This window comes from Ochlerotatus camptorhynchus, unplaced genomic scaffold (assembly GCF_037179485.1).
Source record: "Ochlerotatus camptorhynchus isolate MF236.1 unplaced genomic scaffold, CSIRO-AGI_Acam_v1.1 ptg000229l, whole genome shotgun sequence".
In the NCBI taxonomy this organism is placed as follows: domain Eukaryota; kingdom Metazoa; phylum Arthropoda; class Insecta; order Diptera; family Culicidae; genus Ochlerotatus; species Ochlerotatus camptorhynchus.
This window is the reverse complement of record NW_027040719.1, coordinates 1,185,501-1,203,618: the sequence shown is the minus strand read 5'-3', so window position 1 is coordinate 1,203,618 and position 18,118 is coordinate 1,185,501. Positions and strand designations below refer to the sequence as shown.

General features: G+C 42.5%; 1 protein-coding gene across 4 annotated transcripts in view; it reads right to left on the bottom strand.

Moving 5' to 3' along the window:
- LOC135704038 (breast cancer anti-estrogen resistance protein 3 homolog) overlaps window positions 1-18,118 on the bottom strand; it is a 185,225-nt gene that overhangs the window by 122,299 nt on the left and 44,808 nt on the right. The gene's annotated exons all lie outside the window — the stretch shown is intronic.

Sequence of the window (18,118 nt, the reverse complement as noted above, 5' to 3'; positions counted from 1 at the left end):
TTTAAACAAGCTAAAAGGTCCAGAACTGTAAGCAAAAACCTAATTTTTTCACTAGCAAGACCGAGAGGATAAAACCCGACATTACCGAACGCGAGAAAATACACTTCTGATCTGTGGCAAGGATCCCACTGGGCTTGCTCCTAAATCCTTGCTAGTGCGGATCTCACTGTCCTAGTAAAAAGGAGTCACTCACCAACACATTCCCACAGGTCACTCAGGCTTGCATTTAACAAATACTAGCAACAGAGGTGTAGTGAGCGGGAATCACGTAAAATTATGGGCAGGTTGAGAGGCGCGATTCGTACTCTCTACTGGCAGCAGTGCGAAAAGAGCTGATAAGAGCAGAACAAACGTGCTGAAAAAGGACCCTTCCCGCCGCCGTAATATACATTTGCCTTGAGACTTCACGATACTGCAGAACTTACACATGAGCACACGTAGTACTACCGAGAACGGTGCTGTGTGCATGCCGAAACAACCCACTTTCAGGACGACTTCTGAAGAGGATTGCCTGTGCTTTTCGTGGGTGGATGGAAGAATCTGGAAAGGGATTGCCAGATGGGCGCAGAGGATAGCAGAAAGAGGTGTTTCCTTTTACAATATAGCACACTACCACCGACTGACGGGCGCTGGAGGTTTGCTATTGTTGGGTGCGAAGCGGAAAAGTTGAAATGTATGTGGTTCATTCAAGATCAGACAGCGACGCGCCTCAGGGGGAAGGTCGGTGGTTGTAAGATATATGTGCGCGAGTTGGAGGTGGTCGACGGGCGATGTGAATTGATTGCAGCGGGAGGCTTTTTTATGAATTCTTGGGAAAGGATCCATTGGGATTAGATTCCTTTGAAATCAAGCGCATCAAAGAGCAACATTTGGTGAGGAGCGTAAAGAGGTAAAAAAATAAAGGTCTGTTAATCTCTTTATGGGTTATAAAAAAAATGTTGAATAGATAACTGAGACATCGTAATTTAAGCCGATGACTTCAATAATAGATGTATGTGACATTCACCATGCCTGTGTTTACCTTGAGGGGCAAGTTTATATGAAAATATAAATCATGAGTAGAGTGAGCCAGCACTGACAAAAATGGTCAATAGGTTAAACATAAATTTAAATGCAGTAATGAGCTGATTTTCACAGTCATAAGAATTTTGTTCTATTTGATCATCAAAATCCATCCGTTTAAGGTATGCTTTAGTGCAATAAGACCACTAAAAAAGCGCATGGGTTTCGTAGATCATCAGAAAAGATTTTCAAAAAGAAGGCTGACTAAATCGGGTCATTACTTTATTGCAACAATTACTCGAGCTTTATCCGAGAAAATCGAATATCGGGCAAATTATTCCTATGGCACCCCTGTTTCAAACCCAATAATCATAGGCGGCTCCAGGCGTTGTATAAAGGGGGAAGGAAGCCACAAACCAATTGGAAGGGATCCGTTTAATTATAATACAGTATCCCCTCGCACAACCGACAAAATTATTTCCGGATTATGGGATTTTGACTCGCTAACTGGGTGCAAAATACAAACTAAAAATTCAAAGCAAACAGACATCATACTTACAGAACACATCTGAAAATTGACTGCTCCATGTAGTTAAATGCGTGTTTATACTTTTGACGTAGGACTACGTCTGTGATTTATATATGGGGAACACTTTGTGAAAACCGAAAATGGAACATGTAACAAAATTATGACAGATTTTGAACGTTAATAACTCAGCTGTTCCTGGACCAATTTCAATAATTTTATCACCAATCGATCAGATAGGGGAAATGGCTCTAATGTAGGCCTATGGATCTGGGCCCATCGCTAAAAATCTGCTATTTATAAATTTTATCTAGATGAACGCGTCATTGGGGCGGTAGTAATGGAAGTTTTGTGGTCGCTATTAAAAATTTAGTCAATTGCTGAATTTATGTATGGGCCCAAATTAGGAACGTTTAGGCCGACATTACATCCATTTCCCCTATATTTCGCCAAAAATTTATCTTAATTAGGATTTTCTTGAAACTTTCAAGGCATGAACTAATACATATGGATTATGTTTCGGCATAATTAATCATTGTGTTCGACAATTTTCCACAGAGATGGCGCTGTTCCGCTGGTAGGAAGTGATAAAAATCCCTATATAGAAATTGTGAGAAGTGGAAATAATTCGCTTTCGGTGCATATTCAGGTGAAAAAAAGTGAACGACGATCTAAAGAAATTAATCAGGGACTTTGTCGTTCAGTTTTTTTTCCCGGAAATTATTGTTAAACAAGCTACAATTAATTAAAAATTATTTTTCCCCATATAATTTTACCTGCTTTACAACCAGTGCCCAGAGAACCAAAAAATTCTAATTTGAGAGAGAAATTCTCTCTCACGAGCTCAATCTCTCAACATACCATGTATTTTCTTGACACTCGATTTGTGATTTCCCTTTCACAGATTACAAAATAGAGTACCTGACACTACAAAACATGTCTGGTACCTCTATATATGCATTTGTTTTAACATTTGAAGTCCCTCCTTTTTTAAATATTCTGCGCAAAAGATACTTTATGCCCCATTCGGCGGGAAATTCTGTGAGGGTGAGCTATTTTGTGTGCAGAATGTGTAAAAAAGGAGAGACTTCGAATAATAATCTAAATGCATATATAGAGGTACCAGACATGTTTTGCACTGCAGTGTCCTCTGTGAACAATTATAGGAAAACAGATTGTGTGTAGTATCCGATAGATGTCACCGCAAACAATAGCAGTGACATCTGATGGAACATGAATGCAGAAGCTTGACAAAATGATTAATTACTTTATTCAATTTCCTTTCCATCGCTGAAAGCCCGCACCTTTCCCTTAAGACCTCTCATTACATTTTGTGCAATGGTGGAGCCGACCGTTCTCAAACACCTTGGACGATTTTCGAACTTTGGCCTTCATTATGGCCCAAAATCTTTCCACCGGACGAATCTCTGGTGAATTTGGGGGGTTGGCGGTTTTTGGTACAAAAACAACGTTATTGTCTCTGTACCAATCCAACGTCGATCGCGCGTAATGGCATGATGCCAGGTCCGGCCAAAATAATGTCTCGCCTCCGTGGGACCGCAGGAAGGGCAACAGATGCTTCTGGAGGCACTCGGTGCGGTAAATTTCGCTGTTGATGGTACCCATTGTGATGTACGGTTTACTCAGTTTACCGCATTGGCATATGGCCTGCCAGAGCAAGTATTTTTTGGCGAATTTGTCCACTTTCTTCTTCCTTATGTCTTCCGGAACATCAAACCGTGATTTGGCAACGTAGAACTCCAGCCCCGGTATTTGCTTTGCGTCTGCCTTGATGTACACAGAAAAACAAAACTACCCACCGCTTGAGTTTTTTAAACTCAAATTTGAGTTAATTGACCTCTGCCCGTTTCATTTCCTCTCGCTATTGTTGTCAAAAATAGAACGAAAGATTCGACTCAACCGTCTAGTTCCGTACGAGAAGCCAAAATTGAGTAATATGCGATATACCCAAATTTGAGTTAATTGAACTTAATTTTGGGTAGAAAAAATTGAAAATAACTTAGCGATGGGTAATTTTTTTTGCCGTGCTTAAATGCAAACTACTTTGAGCCGGTTTACCCAAATTTGGCTTATTGTACGGAACATGGGAGATGAGTGAAAAGAACTTAATTTTGGGTTGTTTTGAATTTCTGTGTAGGTTTCGTCATCCATAACCACACACATCGGTTTCGTTAACCACTCTCGATACAGCTTCCTTGCGCGGAATTTGGCCGCCGGGTTTTGTTGATCACGCCGGTTCGGTGCCTTCGCGGTTTGCTGAACGAACCAGGCGGAACACTTTGCCTTCAGAGCCGCGTCGCGAATCGAAAGTTTCGGATTACGCTTGAAATAATCCAACACCTTCCGGGCCTGTCTTCGATTTTCTTCCACTTCCAGCCCGCCGCTCGGTCGTCTGGGACTCCTTAAACGATTTTACCACCCGAGACACAGTTGTATGGGTGATTCCCAGTTGTCTTCCGATCCATCTCATGGTCACAGTCGGATTTTCCATGACGGCGCGCAAAATTCTCCGGCGATTTTCTTCTTGTTTCTATGACATCTCAATAACCACTGAATCGATTGTTATGAAATTTTGCACATGTAAACAATTCACTCCAAACTAGTTATACCCAGATTTTTATCAATTTTTACTCACGGATAAAAAAGTTGCACACGGATAAAAATTGTGCATTTTTTGAGGAGTATTTTGTGAACATTTGTCAAGGTCATCAATTGGATGTTAGTTCCCATATCAAGATAGAGCTGGAAATAGGGCGTAACAGTTTTTGTAAACAATGACTTATTTCGGTGATGTCTTGAAAGTCAAGGCTCACGCACGCAAATCAACATCACCATTAGGTAGGGTAAGACTTTCCCTACCCGACGGTAATGTTGATTTGCGTGGGCGTGCCTTGAATTCCTAAAAATCATCTACCCATTCCTAAAGATAAAATGCCTGATTGTTTACAAAAACCGTTACGCCTAATTCCAGCTCTATCTAGATTTACGATATTTACGTTTAAATCTAACATACCTTGTACTATAAGGCAACATTGGGGGTGTGATTTCAAAAACCCAAGTCCGTCGCGACATGTAAGTGGTCTGATTTTGATGAATTTTAATTCTTAATACGCCAATGGATAGGAATTTTATTCTACGTATCTGTTAAAATTAAGACTTTATCATTTTTCAAAATGTCACTATTTAAATTGCACGTATGTGTAACTGTTGCTATGATAATTAAAATTATCGCCGATTGCCTGCGAAAAGCGATTTTCCAAACACAGATTTCAGAATTGAATTCCATTCATCTCACCAAACGGTATTTATTCAATCACGTGTGGTGAGGGGTGGTGTTCTCCAGTACACAAAGAAAGGTTGCCTGCAAGCAGCGAGCTGCAGCCCACATGAGCATCCATAGGAAGAGGAAGAAGCCGCACTGCTATTGATCGGAATCAGTAGCTCTTCGTGAGTCGCTGTGGGCCATCTATGTCAAGCGCGTCATACTAAAGAGCATAAACAGAGAGAACCCGCTCAAATTCCTATTCCTACACAAAACACAAGCTTCTGGTGCAGTTAACAAATAAGATTTATTATATAAGATCACGTAGTCCTACGTCACCATTGAGTACAACACCATGGGGCTGACCCTTGTAGTTTTTAATCCAAAACAAAATCATTCCAAATCGGTACATTATTTTTACAAATTAGGTAGATAACATATTTAGCTTTAGTATGCAAATTGTTACAGCAGTTTTCATGCTTTCAGTCTCAAAATACAAATAGAGCGTAACGGCGCCGGTGGTGTAGTGGTAAGCGTGATTACCTCTCACCCCAGCAGGCCTGGGTTCAATCCCAGTCGGCGCCGCCGGGATGTTCTGAGGCATAACATCTCTGATCACGCCTTCCTTCGGATGGGAAGTAAAGCCGTGGGTCCCCGGTTCATGAGTTGATGGGTCGATAGGTAGGGTCCAGGTGTGAGAGCTGCCCTCCTGGCACGTCGGTAGCATTGGTGCTCAGCACGGAAAACAAGATCGACGGAAAAAACAAACCAAAGGAAAAAAAAAAAACAAATAGAGCGTAGAAGTCTAATTTAGAGCAAAATGCGCAGCTCCATTCTATGGAAAATTAAATTTCTTAGAGATCTGAGATTCAAAAGAAGTAGCGATAATCTAAACTAAGTGACATTTAATCATATATATTAAACCTGTTATTTTTATCAAAAAATATTTGTGATCCTACTGGTCAACCGAAATTATTATTCTTTGATGACGAAGGTCACGCAAATAATTTAAAATTTGTGTGAGAATTACTATTCAAAAATCACTTATATCACTCTAACTTTGCACAGCAATGTGAGTTCCCCTGCCGCTGGAAACTTTCTAATCTGTTCCCAGTCTACAAAAAAGGAGACAAACAGAATGTCGCAAATTATCGTGGAATCACCTCCCTGTGTGCCTGCTCAAAACTGTTCGATATTATCATAAATGATGCTCTGTTCGCGTGTTGCAAAAATTATATCGATACAAAACAATACGGTTTTTAATCGAAACGCTCCGTGTCCACGCACCTGGTGCAGTTTACTTCTAGCTGTCTGCGATGCATGGATCCAGGATGGTAAGTCGATGCTGCGTATATGGATCTAAAAGCTGCATTTGACACGGTGGACCATAATATCTTGCTTGTCAAGCTGGAGATACTTAGCGTCTCGTCAACGGCTGTGGATTGGTTCAGATCTTACTTGATGAATCACTATGTACGGATTAAGATTGGCGCGTCGGAATCAGATGTTTTCTCAAACAACTCGAGAGTTCCGCAGAAATTATTACCGACTTCGGTAAATTTTTACCGACCTTTCAACAGCTGAACGTTCGGTAAAACTATGACCCTCATTTCACAAGTAGTTGCACTTAATTTTGAATATGAATATGTTCGGTAGTTTTGCTGACTGGTGCTCAAGAAATTTGATGAGTCTAAGCATCGAAAAATGTAATATTATTTCCTATCACCGAAAAATCTAACAAATCATGTTTGACTATGTCCTCTACGGACGTTGTCTTGCTCGTGTAGAGCACATAAAGGATCTCGGCGTTATCTTGGACTGCAGACTCACTTTCAGAATCCACTACAATGACATCATCTCCAGAGCTAATCGACAATTGGGCTTTATTTTCAAAATTGCCAACGAGTTCCGTGACCCGCTATGCCTCTACTGATCGCTTAAGTGATCCTTATTGGAGTCAAGTTTAGTTGTTTGGTGCCCTTTCCATGCTAGCTGGATTACTAGAATTGAATCCGTTCAACGCAAGTTTGTGAGATATGCTCTTCGTTTCCTCAACTGGCGTGACCCAATAAACTTGCCACCGTACGAGGAGCGTTGCCGTCTCTTGGGAATCGATCCATTAGAGGTGAGACGGACGGTCGCTCAAGCTGCTTACGGGTGACATTGACTGTCCAACACTGCTGGCTCAGCTAAATATGTATGCCCCTGAGAGGCCTCTTCGTCAACGCGACTTTCTGTTTTTGGAACCACGGCGCCGAAATTATACACAACACGAGCCAATTCGAGCAATCAGCCGGCAATTCAACAACTTCTCTTATATGTTCGACTTCAATGTATCAGCCGACGGGTTTCGTCATCGGTTTTTTGGCCTTTTCAACGGTACATCCGTAGCTATTTAGTTTAAGTTTTATTCATTCAGACAATAATTGTCAGTTGAATTTTTCAATATACAAATAAACAAATGAACAAATCTACACGTCCAAATATTTAAAAAAAAAAATGCTAATGTTGCTATGGCAATGAGCATGATTGACCGCCAGTGGATGCAACTCCGTTATTGCCAAATCAGCTGTAATTACACAGAGAACCAATAGACTTGGGATTAGCAAACATCCTCAATGTGTAAATACTGGTGATCTAAAACAAGGCAATACCACCGCCGGCCACGTCCGAATAGCTGGTCATGAAAAGAATGAGCAGGAATATGTTGACGTAATATTCGCTTTAATGAAAGCCGAGAACACCTCTGCACTTCCACGAGAAATCACTGGGATATTGGATAAAAGGGTTGGGATTGCAGCAGGATTCGTTTTGGTGAACGATATGCTGGATTGATGTCCTAACGATTCAATTGCGCTGCTTAGTAAGCAAAATCGGTCACCACTAGGCCATCGAGCTCCTTATTTCACAAAACAATTACGATCAAGTTTTCGTTCAATTTGTTATTATCCCGGCGATGACCCAACCAACGACGACAACAACTGTTCTTGAGAAGAATTTGATTTGGATTTCCAATCTACACGTCTTTCCTAAAACTCAAATATTTCTTCTTTTACGTACCCGGCCCTTCAATCGAATTTATTTACGCTTTACATCATATTATGAAAGCAACCCGATTATTAAACTCTATAATGTGAAGGAGCTTGGGATTGCACCCCTGATTTTCTGCTCAGTAAGCTAAATCGGTCACCACAAGACCACCGAACTCTTGATTTCACAAATAATTAAGACCAAGTTCCTGTTCAGCGGCGCCGGTGGTGTAGTGGTAAGCGTGATTACCTCTCACCCTAGCAGGCCTGGGTTCAACCCCAGTCGGCGCCGCCGGGATGTTCGGAGACATAACATCTCTGATCACGCATTCCTTCGGATGGGAAGTAAAGCCGTTGGTCCCCGGTTCATGAGTTGATGGGTCGATAGGTAGGATCCAGGTGTGGGAGCTGCCTTCCTGGCACGTCGGTAGCATTGGTGCTCAGCACGTAAAACAAGATCGACGGAAAAAACAAACCAAAGGAAAAAAAAAAGAGTAACACTGTTTTAAGGGGGAAGCAGTGATGTCTAATAATCGCTGAATGATCAAAAATGTTATCGAATAATCTCTGTTACAATATAAGTCGAATAAAAGCTCCTCGACATACCTTATGCAACACCAAGTAATTCAATGTATGTTGTGGTTGAATAAATTCTCCAGATTTGTGTAAACAAAGCCTGAACAGAAGTTATTATTATAAATAATAAAGGCTTTATTAAGCATGCAGTTGAAAAAAATCATCAAGAAGAAGTTTATTCAATCGACGATTGTTTGTTGGGGAGCTTGAGATTGAATCCATAATTTTCTGCTCAGTGAGCAAAATCGTTCGGCTCTAGGCCACTGAGCTTCTTATATCAGTGACGACCTTACAGACGACGAGAACGAATGCTCTTGAGAAGGATATGATATGTATTTCCGATCAACACACGTCTTAAACATAAAGTGGCATCCAAGCAATTTTTTTTTCCATTCGTTATATGGTAAATATTGAATTAAATATAAACAAATAACAGGAAAGGATGCCATCTGAAAGATCTGTATTTAGCTGGTCTCCTAATGTATCATAAGCTTAAAATGAATCGCTCTTCCAAGCAGACTTGCAATTGCTCATTACAGCTAAAATGCTATTTTTCGGTATTATGAAACAATGGGATACTATAATAATAATTTTTATTTGTAAGATGCAAGAAGAGGTGGTAAAGTTTGTATATTACATATAAAATTTGTCAATTTTGCTTTCAAAAGGTCACAACTAGCGATTAGCTGTAACGATGAGCAACGCGATGAGTGAGCAATCAGCTATCATCAAATCGCTTGTTGTGACCTTCTGAAAACAGAATTGACAAATTTTATATGTCATATACAAACTTTACCACCTCTTCTTGCATCTTACAAATAAAAATTATCATTATAGTATCCCATTGTTTCATAATACCGAAAAATAGCATTTTAGCTGTAATGAGCAATTGCAAGCCTGCTTCCAAGTTTACCGCTTAAAACAATTATATACATTTTAAAAGAATGTTAACTTTATCGCGTCGTTACATATCCCTAGACATGATCCAGGAAGTACATATCAATTAATAGTTTATTATTCTTCTAAACTGAAACGACAACCTAAAGTGAAAAAAATGAATGGCTTTGAAATAATTAACTTTTGGTTCGCTTTGAGAATCGGTCAAGAACGGATGCGCTGCGTGCTTTTAATTTATTCCTCATCCCCCTGTTGCTTAGGTGCCTGGTGTGCTCTCGCTTCCCTTTGTTGCCGGTGTGACTTAACCGCGCTGATCTATTGTTAGGTTTTTGCGATGTGTATGGCTTTTGTGCACAGAGTGATTTGAAAAAGAAATGTGATGGCTCTAATGTTGGCCTATGGATCTAAGATTGGGCACATTGCTAAAAATCTACTATTTTCTTTTGTAAACAAACACGAAAATCGTCGATTTCTCGCGAATATAAGCACAATATTGCAAACAAACTATACCAAATGATGGAGGAATCATTCCTCCACCTGTTTGTGGCGTTAGTTTTTTTTTTAGATTGAGCTTTAATTCGTGAGAAATAGGCGATTGACCGATCGGCGGTTGTTTACAAAAGCAATTACGCCCTAATCTTGAAGTTATCCGGATTTATCAATTTTATCTATCCTTTAAATTTGTCGACCCTCTCAACGGAATCCCTTTATGAAGAGCTTTGAGTGGGTTGGTTTATTTCCTTTAAATTTCGTTATAATTGCTTATCTCTTGACAGATACGCTTATTTCGTATTCTGCTTGCAGAAGTCATCAGTGCCAAGTACTCAACACTACTCTACACAATTTTATCTAGATGAACACGTCATTGGGACGGTACTAATAGATATGTTTGGTCGCTATTTAAAATTTATTCTATAGGTGACTTTATGTATGGGCCAAAATTAGGGGCATTTAGGCCGACATTACATCCATTTCCCCTATTTAGTTATTGTGTGGCTGACTAGAGAAACATATGCGTGGAAGCATCGGGAATGCGCACCCGAATATTTTGATTTGGTGAGTACGTTCCAGTTGAAGATTGTTCTTATACATTTCTCGATTGCATTTTCGAGGGGACGTGTCTTGCTTTTGTGGGCAGCGCGTTTGATGATCGGTTTGGTGTGGCTGGTGGCTCGCCCGCGCGTGCAGGTGCCCCTATCAGGTAGGGGAAAAATTCCCCTATCTGATGGTGGTGTTGGCGTGCGTGGGCGGGATGCCGGTTGCGCTGGATTGGGGTCGGATGCATTGTTTGTATCAGAGGAGTAATTTATTTATTTTCACCATTTCTCATTTGCCAGAGGGATGACCTCGATCGCGTGAGGCAAGTTCCTCGATGTTTACGGTTAGGTGCCTACGAATATTTCAAAATGTTTTTTTTTTTCATGTTGAAGCATTAATCGTTAAGAATATAAATGTCGCGATCGAACATGCAAGCTTGGTACTGGACCGATTAGTTTTTGATGTGTTGTTAGGTGTGTCCTTAACACGATCATGAGAACAGTGGTTGAAGACTTACGATACTCACGGCAGGTCGTGTTTGATTATGTGGTTTGGTGGTTTTGATACGGTAGTTTGGGCGGTCCAGTGAAATTTGAAGGAGAAAACAGTTGTTTTAAAACGCAATAGAGTTCAGTCGAGATAGCTTAAAAAATGTGCCATATTTGTACGCTGGTAAAATCATAATGTCAGTCGTAGGTTACTTTGTATAGTAAGGGGCTCGGTAGCTCCAAAAACAAAATGTGAAAGTTTTATGGATTTTGTTCCCGTCTTACGTAAGGACCAAATCCAAACAACGAACATCGCTTAAAAGTAGAATTTGATCAAGGCATAAGCGCTTTTTTCGTAGCTTTTTTGTCTCCAGGTTCAAATGATAATCGGTCGTAGAGGCTTATTCTTGTGTAAAGGGCACCGCCGTCGAGTTTGAGTTTGGATAAATCCCAGGTCCTATCACATTAAGGTTCAATTTACTTTGATGCATTTTCGAAAAATTCAAAAGCAGTTTTTTTCGACGCATTATTTCAGATTGCTAAAAGCTCGCGTCATTTTGTGTAGAATAGCAATAGGAATCGAATAGTGCGAGCATTTTGCAATCTGAACTAATGCGTCAAAAAAAAACTGCTCTTGAATTTTTCGAATAAGCATCAAAGTAAATTGAACCTTAAAGAGGCTTATAGTAACATTGCTTGATTATCGTGTGTTTTGTAAAACTTATCATTGTTATCAACGTTTATCTCTCCCAATTCTATGAAACTTCGCATAATTGTTCACTAAACAATAAACTAAGATTGCGCCGGAAACCAGCCATTTGAACTCTCGCCTTATTTTTCAAAGTGGCTGGTTCGATATTTTTCAATAAATAATAGAACGAAAACGGTTTATCTAAAGTCTGGAACGCGCAAAAATTGGTCAACTTCAAATTGGTGTATTTCTGTTAAAAATGCATTAAACAACCTGAAATGCTGCATCTGGAAGTTGAGGTGTTGCTATGATGAGTTTTCACCGTTTGCTCTCCACTTTTCAAAATGACGTCCAAGTAAGAGGAGCTCACGCAGCAAGAGAATCCGACGTTCTCCTACGCCAAGTTGGCAAAATTGCTGGATGTGGCCAAATCGACCGTGACAAACGTTTTAAAAGTGTTCGGGGAGCGTCTGTCGACCGCCAGGAAGCCTGGAAGCAGCAGCAATCGTAATCCGGACGTGGCAGCGACGACGAAGAAGGTGGCGGTGAAATATAAGCGGAATCCCAACCTCTCCATCCGTCGCTGGCAAGCTTAATGTCTCCCATACTACTGTGCAGCGGGCCAAGAAACGACCGGGTTGTCGAACCGAGATTGCAAACAAAACACGTCGGCAAAGCAGCGGTCCCGAAAGCTGTATACGAATCTGCTCACAAAGTTTGACTGTGTCGTCATGGACAAGGAAACTTATGTGAAGGCGGATTTCAAGCAGCTTCCGGGACAGGAGTTTTATACCGCATCAGGAAAAGGGAAGGTAGCTGAAATTTTCAAAACCATCAAACTATCGAAGTTCCCGAAAAGATATCTCGTCTGGCAGGCCATATGCACGTGTGGTCTAAAAAGCGGCATTTTCATTACTACGGGAACCATCAATCAAGAGATCTACGTCTAGGAGTGCCTGGAAAAACGGCTGGCACCATTCCTAAAGCAACATAATAGACCTGTGCTATTCTGGCCGGACTTGGCGAGCTGCCACTATGGGAAAAAGGTAATCGAGTGGTACGATGCGAACAACGTGGTTGTGCTACCCAAAGACCACAACCCTCCCAATAGCCCAGAACTCCGCTCTGTCGAACGGTATTGGGCCTTGGTCAAACGGAATCTAAAAAAAACTAATAAATTCTTGGAAAATGAGCACCAGTTTAAATCTAACTGTCGTTCGGCGGCGAATAAGGTCGATGAGACCACTGTGCAAAATTTAATGGAAGGGGCTAAGCGGAAGGCACGGCAGTTCGGATTTGGCAAACCAAAAGAATAAACGAACAGTTTTTCCTTTAAATAAGTGAATTGAACTACCAAAAGAAAAATAAGAAGATTTTTATAACATGAATTTTGACTGAAAGAAACGATTTTTTTGTCGAGCAATTTTTGCGCGTTCCAGTCTTCAATCGAATTGTGACTAGCTTACAGAAAAAAAAATCTTAAATCTCGGTCAAAAAATTAAAATTACGGGTTAAAACAACAAAATAAGCACATTTTATGCTTTTTCAACTAATGTTCATTTAAAAACTTATCAAAAATGGTAACTTTTCTGAAATGGACACAACGTACTCTTAAAAATTGATCAAAATGATTGAACATAACCATTTAGTATTTTTTACCCTTCTTACAAAGAAGGGTATAGATATCACTTTTTTTTTTGTAAAACAAGTTGGTTTTATTTGTCAGTTTGTTTGATAACAGTAATTATAATTTGTTATTCTAAATCGAGATGAAATTTCAGTGCGTCTACATCAATTATTTCGTTACATTCACAAACAAAGCAGATGTATTTAATAAAAACACTAAGCACTTCCGCGCGCCTTCTTCTGTCTACTCCTACTAGGGCAGGTCTCACCAAGTCTTCAAAAGAGAGTCGTCTCCATCCATTCATTATGGCTTCTATCCTCTGCTGTAGAACCGTCCAAGCCGGGCCGACACGAGCACAAGCACAAAATTTATGCAGAAGAGTTTCAGTCGTGTGATTGCCACAATGTGTGCAGTTTTCGTCCGGTACTCTCTGCATCACGAACAGTAGTTTTCGGTGCTCGATTTTCCCATTCACGAGCAGGTAGAGTTTTGATCGCTGCGTTGAAGATAGCTGTTTTACTGCAATGTTCCGCCACGTGCGTGGCCAGTCGTTTCCCGGATTGTTTTGTTCCACCTTTGGTCGTTCCGTTTGCTTGACGAAATGCTGATGGATTTGATCGGCAGAGGGGTTATTTTGAATTTGGAGGGGAATGTGGGATAAGTTTGATAAGATCAACTTGACGTCGGGAAGGTCTATTGATATTGCTGGGCGGGGATTATCATGGAAAAGAAGGGATCCATAATAGGGAAGGGAATCGATCTCCTGCAGGTGTCGATTTATTGCGAGTGACTTACACTTCAGCGCTGGAAGTTGCAGCTTCAGGCCTCCATTTTCTCTGCCCCGAGTAAGCTGCATCATCGGTACGCGGGCGATCATTCCTCTCCAAAGGAAGGCACCCATCGTTGATGTGATTTTCGCAGTGTGTACACCAAGTGGTGGCAGTATGGACGAAAGATACCAAACCTTGGATGTGCCAAATGTATTTAGCATGATCACCTTCTGATGCAGTGTCAGCTTGCGCAGCGATTGCAGCCACATTTGATGCGCGAACTTCCCCACGAGCGCATTCCAGTTTGTCGTTGTCATTAACCGTATAGAGTTTGCGAAAACAACACCCAAGATTTTGACAACATTGGCTGTTTGAAGCCAGTGAGTGTTGATTTCGTTTCCTTCGCAGAAACCTACGTTGATGGCAACAGTTTTTTGGAAGTTTAATTTTGCGCCGGCGTCAATCTCAAAGCGGGTGAACAGTCCATTCATCACTTCGATTTGCTCAGCCGATGTTACGATTACGCTGATGTCATCCGCATACGCTACCAGCAGATCGTTTCCACACGCTTGTTCGAGTCTACACACAAGAGGGTGGAGGTACAGCACGAAGAGATGCATGGATAACGGGTCCCCTTGCCGTACGGAGCGTTGGATCTCGAGCGAACGAGAGAGATGCCCATTGATCAGCAGGCGAGATGTAGATCGGCTAGCAATACGCGAGAGTAGAGCGATGAGTTCTGGGTTGAATCCGAGCGAGCACATGGTATCGAATAGAAACGAATGCCGGACCCGATCGAACGCATGATCTAGGTCAAAACTGACGAGCTTCCCTGCACGACGATGATTGCGGAGACTGGCTATGCGATCTTTGAGGGCCAGAGTGGCTTGGAAAATGTTTCGCTCTGAGTTCGGACATTTCTGTCCGTTGCTCAAAACATTGTGGGTTCTCATCACTCGCTCCAGTCTGGTTTTGAGGATGCGGGAGAAGAGCTTATAGTCGCTGTTGAGAAGCGAGATCGGACGATACGATCGGGCCGTGTTGTCACTACCCTTTTTCTTTACCAGCACGATGATGCCTTCCACGAACGCAGCGGGAAGGTTACCGGTGAGTGCTTCATTTAGCAGCAGATTAAGCTCTCGGTGGATGACATCGAACATACGGTGGTAAAACTCCCTCGGGATACCATCGTAGCCTGGAGACTTCTTCGGTGCGCTTGCTTTGATTCACAGAACAGAAGGGGAAGTGCAAACGAATCGGTGAATCAAAAGGTGGTTCGTTTTTCTGTTCAACAAGCGATGTATTGTGGTAGCGTTCCACACGGTCTTTCTATGTGCACTCACACTATCATAGGATGCCTATCTTAACTGCAGGCAGAAGATGCCTTCTACCGCTAGGTGCGCTAGTGTTCATTTGCGACAAGTGGAGCCACTTTCTGATCCGAAGTTCCACTTCTGTGTTTGATTGCATGCAAAATATCTTCCGTGGTAATCTCGCTTGTGCAGGCTTCATTCAATGGGTCGTTGGGTGGAACGACTCTCTCGCAAACGAAGCTGTTTTCGACATTCTCCCTTATTTCTTCCGAGTAGAGGGTCGAGAAGTAATTGACCATGTGCGTTTCGATCGCTTGTGGGTCGGCAATAGTTTCGTGCTGCTCTGTCTTCAGCTGCGTGATGATGGTTTTCCTCCTTCGCCTTTCTCCCAGTTGAAATATAGACATGGGTTCTCCCGCCACATGAGTTTCGTTGATTCGCATGAATGTTTGGGAGAAATTTCGTTGAAGCGCCAACATCTCGCTCTTCAGCCTGTTGATGGTGGTTAACATTTCTGGGTGCTGGTAATAGCCGTCATACGCTTGCCGTAGTTCCGTATAGAGATGTTGATGTTCGTTATGGAATTCTTCGAACACCAAACGAGATTTCCACTTGAAGAAGCTTTTTATTTTAGGCTTAGCGTATGTAAGCCACCATTGAATCCACGAACCATAATTTCTGCGTTGCCGGGTCCAAAATTGCCACTGGTTTTGGAACTCCGCAACGTTTTCGTCGGTCAGAAGGTGAGACCGAAGAGACCAGAACCCACGGCCAGGCTCCTGTCCAAGATGGGGAAGGCAAATTCGGAGTGTCAACGCTTTGTGGTCGGTGAATGAGCACACGTGCGTGTGTGCTGCTCGAAGGTGTTGTCGCAGTTCACCGCTCACGTAGATGCGGTCGAGGCGTGATTGTGCGTTCCGATTGACGTACGTGAATCCTGTCTCGCGTGGACACAGTTTTTCCCACACGTCGTGAAGCTGCAATTGTTGCACAGCTGATCTAAGGGCAGGGCTCGTGTTCGGGCTACTCGAATCGCATGCACGAAGTACGCAATTGAAATCACCGGCCAGGATGACATGCCTAGTGCGATGACGGAGGTAGTAAGCAAGCGTTCCATTGAAGAAATCCTCCCGAGTTGCACGTTGTGAGGAGCCGGAGGGAGCGTAGATATTACAAATCGTCGTGTCTTGTACTCTCAGAGCAAGCAGTCGACCATCCAGACTTTTCTCAACGTGAGAGACCTGGATATGTTCCTTCAGTGCAATCGCCGTTCCTCTTCTCGTGTGGTCCACATTTGAGAAAACGACGAAGCCAGGCAAGGAGAGCTGTTCGTTTTCTACTTCTTGCAGACACACAATATCGAGGCTTTGGCTATTGATGAAGTTCCGTAGCGCGTTTAGTTTTGTTGGACTCGTGATGGTGCCGATGTTGATCGACGAGATATTATACGACGTGAGAGCCATTTATGGGTGGGAATCCTCATCCTTCTCCATATCATCGTCGTCCCGACGAGGTTTTTTGCCCACTGGACGTCCTCTGCTTCGTCTGCTGCTCGTGGATGTGGAGGATTCATCAGTTTCGTTCCCGTTGCCGCTTTTGCTCTGCGATCGCGGTGTATTTTCTGGTTTTTTAAATACATCGACCAACGACACGACAGCTTGCGGTGGATTTAGGAATGATGGCAACGAATTGGGTGTTCGTTGTGTTTGTGGGCATAACGACACAGCACCCACTGTAGGCAGGCTGTTTGCGTTCGTTTTCGAGCCTGAGGATTCACCCTGGCTCGTGCGTTTCGGCAGTTCGGGAAAAACGTCCAACGATAAAAAACGATATAAAACGATACGCTGGTGGAGCGGTGGATTTTTGACCGAACGGTTTCGTGCTTGGTGGCTTCGCACCAGCTGGTTTTTTCGGTTGATGACCGGTTGTTGACCTATAACTCTGTCCAGTTTGCTTCGTCACGTTTGCGTAGCTTTTCTGAAACAGTAGTTTCTTGTTCTGGACACATGATATGCCAGTGTGTGCGTGCTCTTTGCAGTGCCGGCAGGATTGCAGCTGCCCCTTGTACACCACGAACGCTTGCTCTCCGTCGATGATGACCCACGAGTCGATGTTCCGTTGCACTAACATACGGACAGACCATATACCGAGCGGTATGCCTTCGCATTCGTTGTTTTCACTCCATGATACCTCGCGAATCGAGATTACTTCGCCGAACGCGCTTAGGAATTGTACGACCTTTTCTTCAGACACACCTTCGGGGAGGTCGTAAACCTTCACCTCAACACTACCGTCTTCCAACGTAATCCGAAGCTTGTGTTTCTTCCCCTCACACTCCACTTCATGTTTTCCATCATGTTCGTCAACAACTTTTTGTGCAAGCGCCAAGTCACTGACTTTGATAAACGCACATGCTCCACCTCTGTGGCACTGTAGTCGTTTGATATCTTCCCTTTTCAAACCGAGAACCGACCGACAAAATCCATAAAGTTTTTCGACCGATGGCTTGATGGTGAAGTTCGAATAATCGATTTTAAAAGTGTTTTCTCGCCTCATCGCGGAACACTTTACCACGCGACGCGGCACACCGAAGTAGACAAATATCCAACCGTAAATGCTTCACTTGTGATAAGCGCAATCGAAAAAAAACGTCTGCACGTCTCAGAAGCTGAGCGATAACTGGCTTGAAAAACCGACTATCGATCCGAGGCCCGGAGGGCCGAGTGTCATATACCATTTGACTCAGCTCGACGAGATCGGAACATGTCTGTGTGTGTGTGTGTATGTGTGTATGTGTGTATGTGTGTGTGTATGTAACGAAATGAATGCGCTCACGTTTCTCAGCAACCGCTCAACCGATTTGGACAAACTTGGCGCC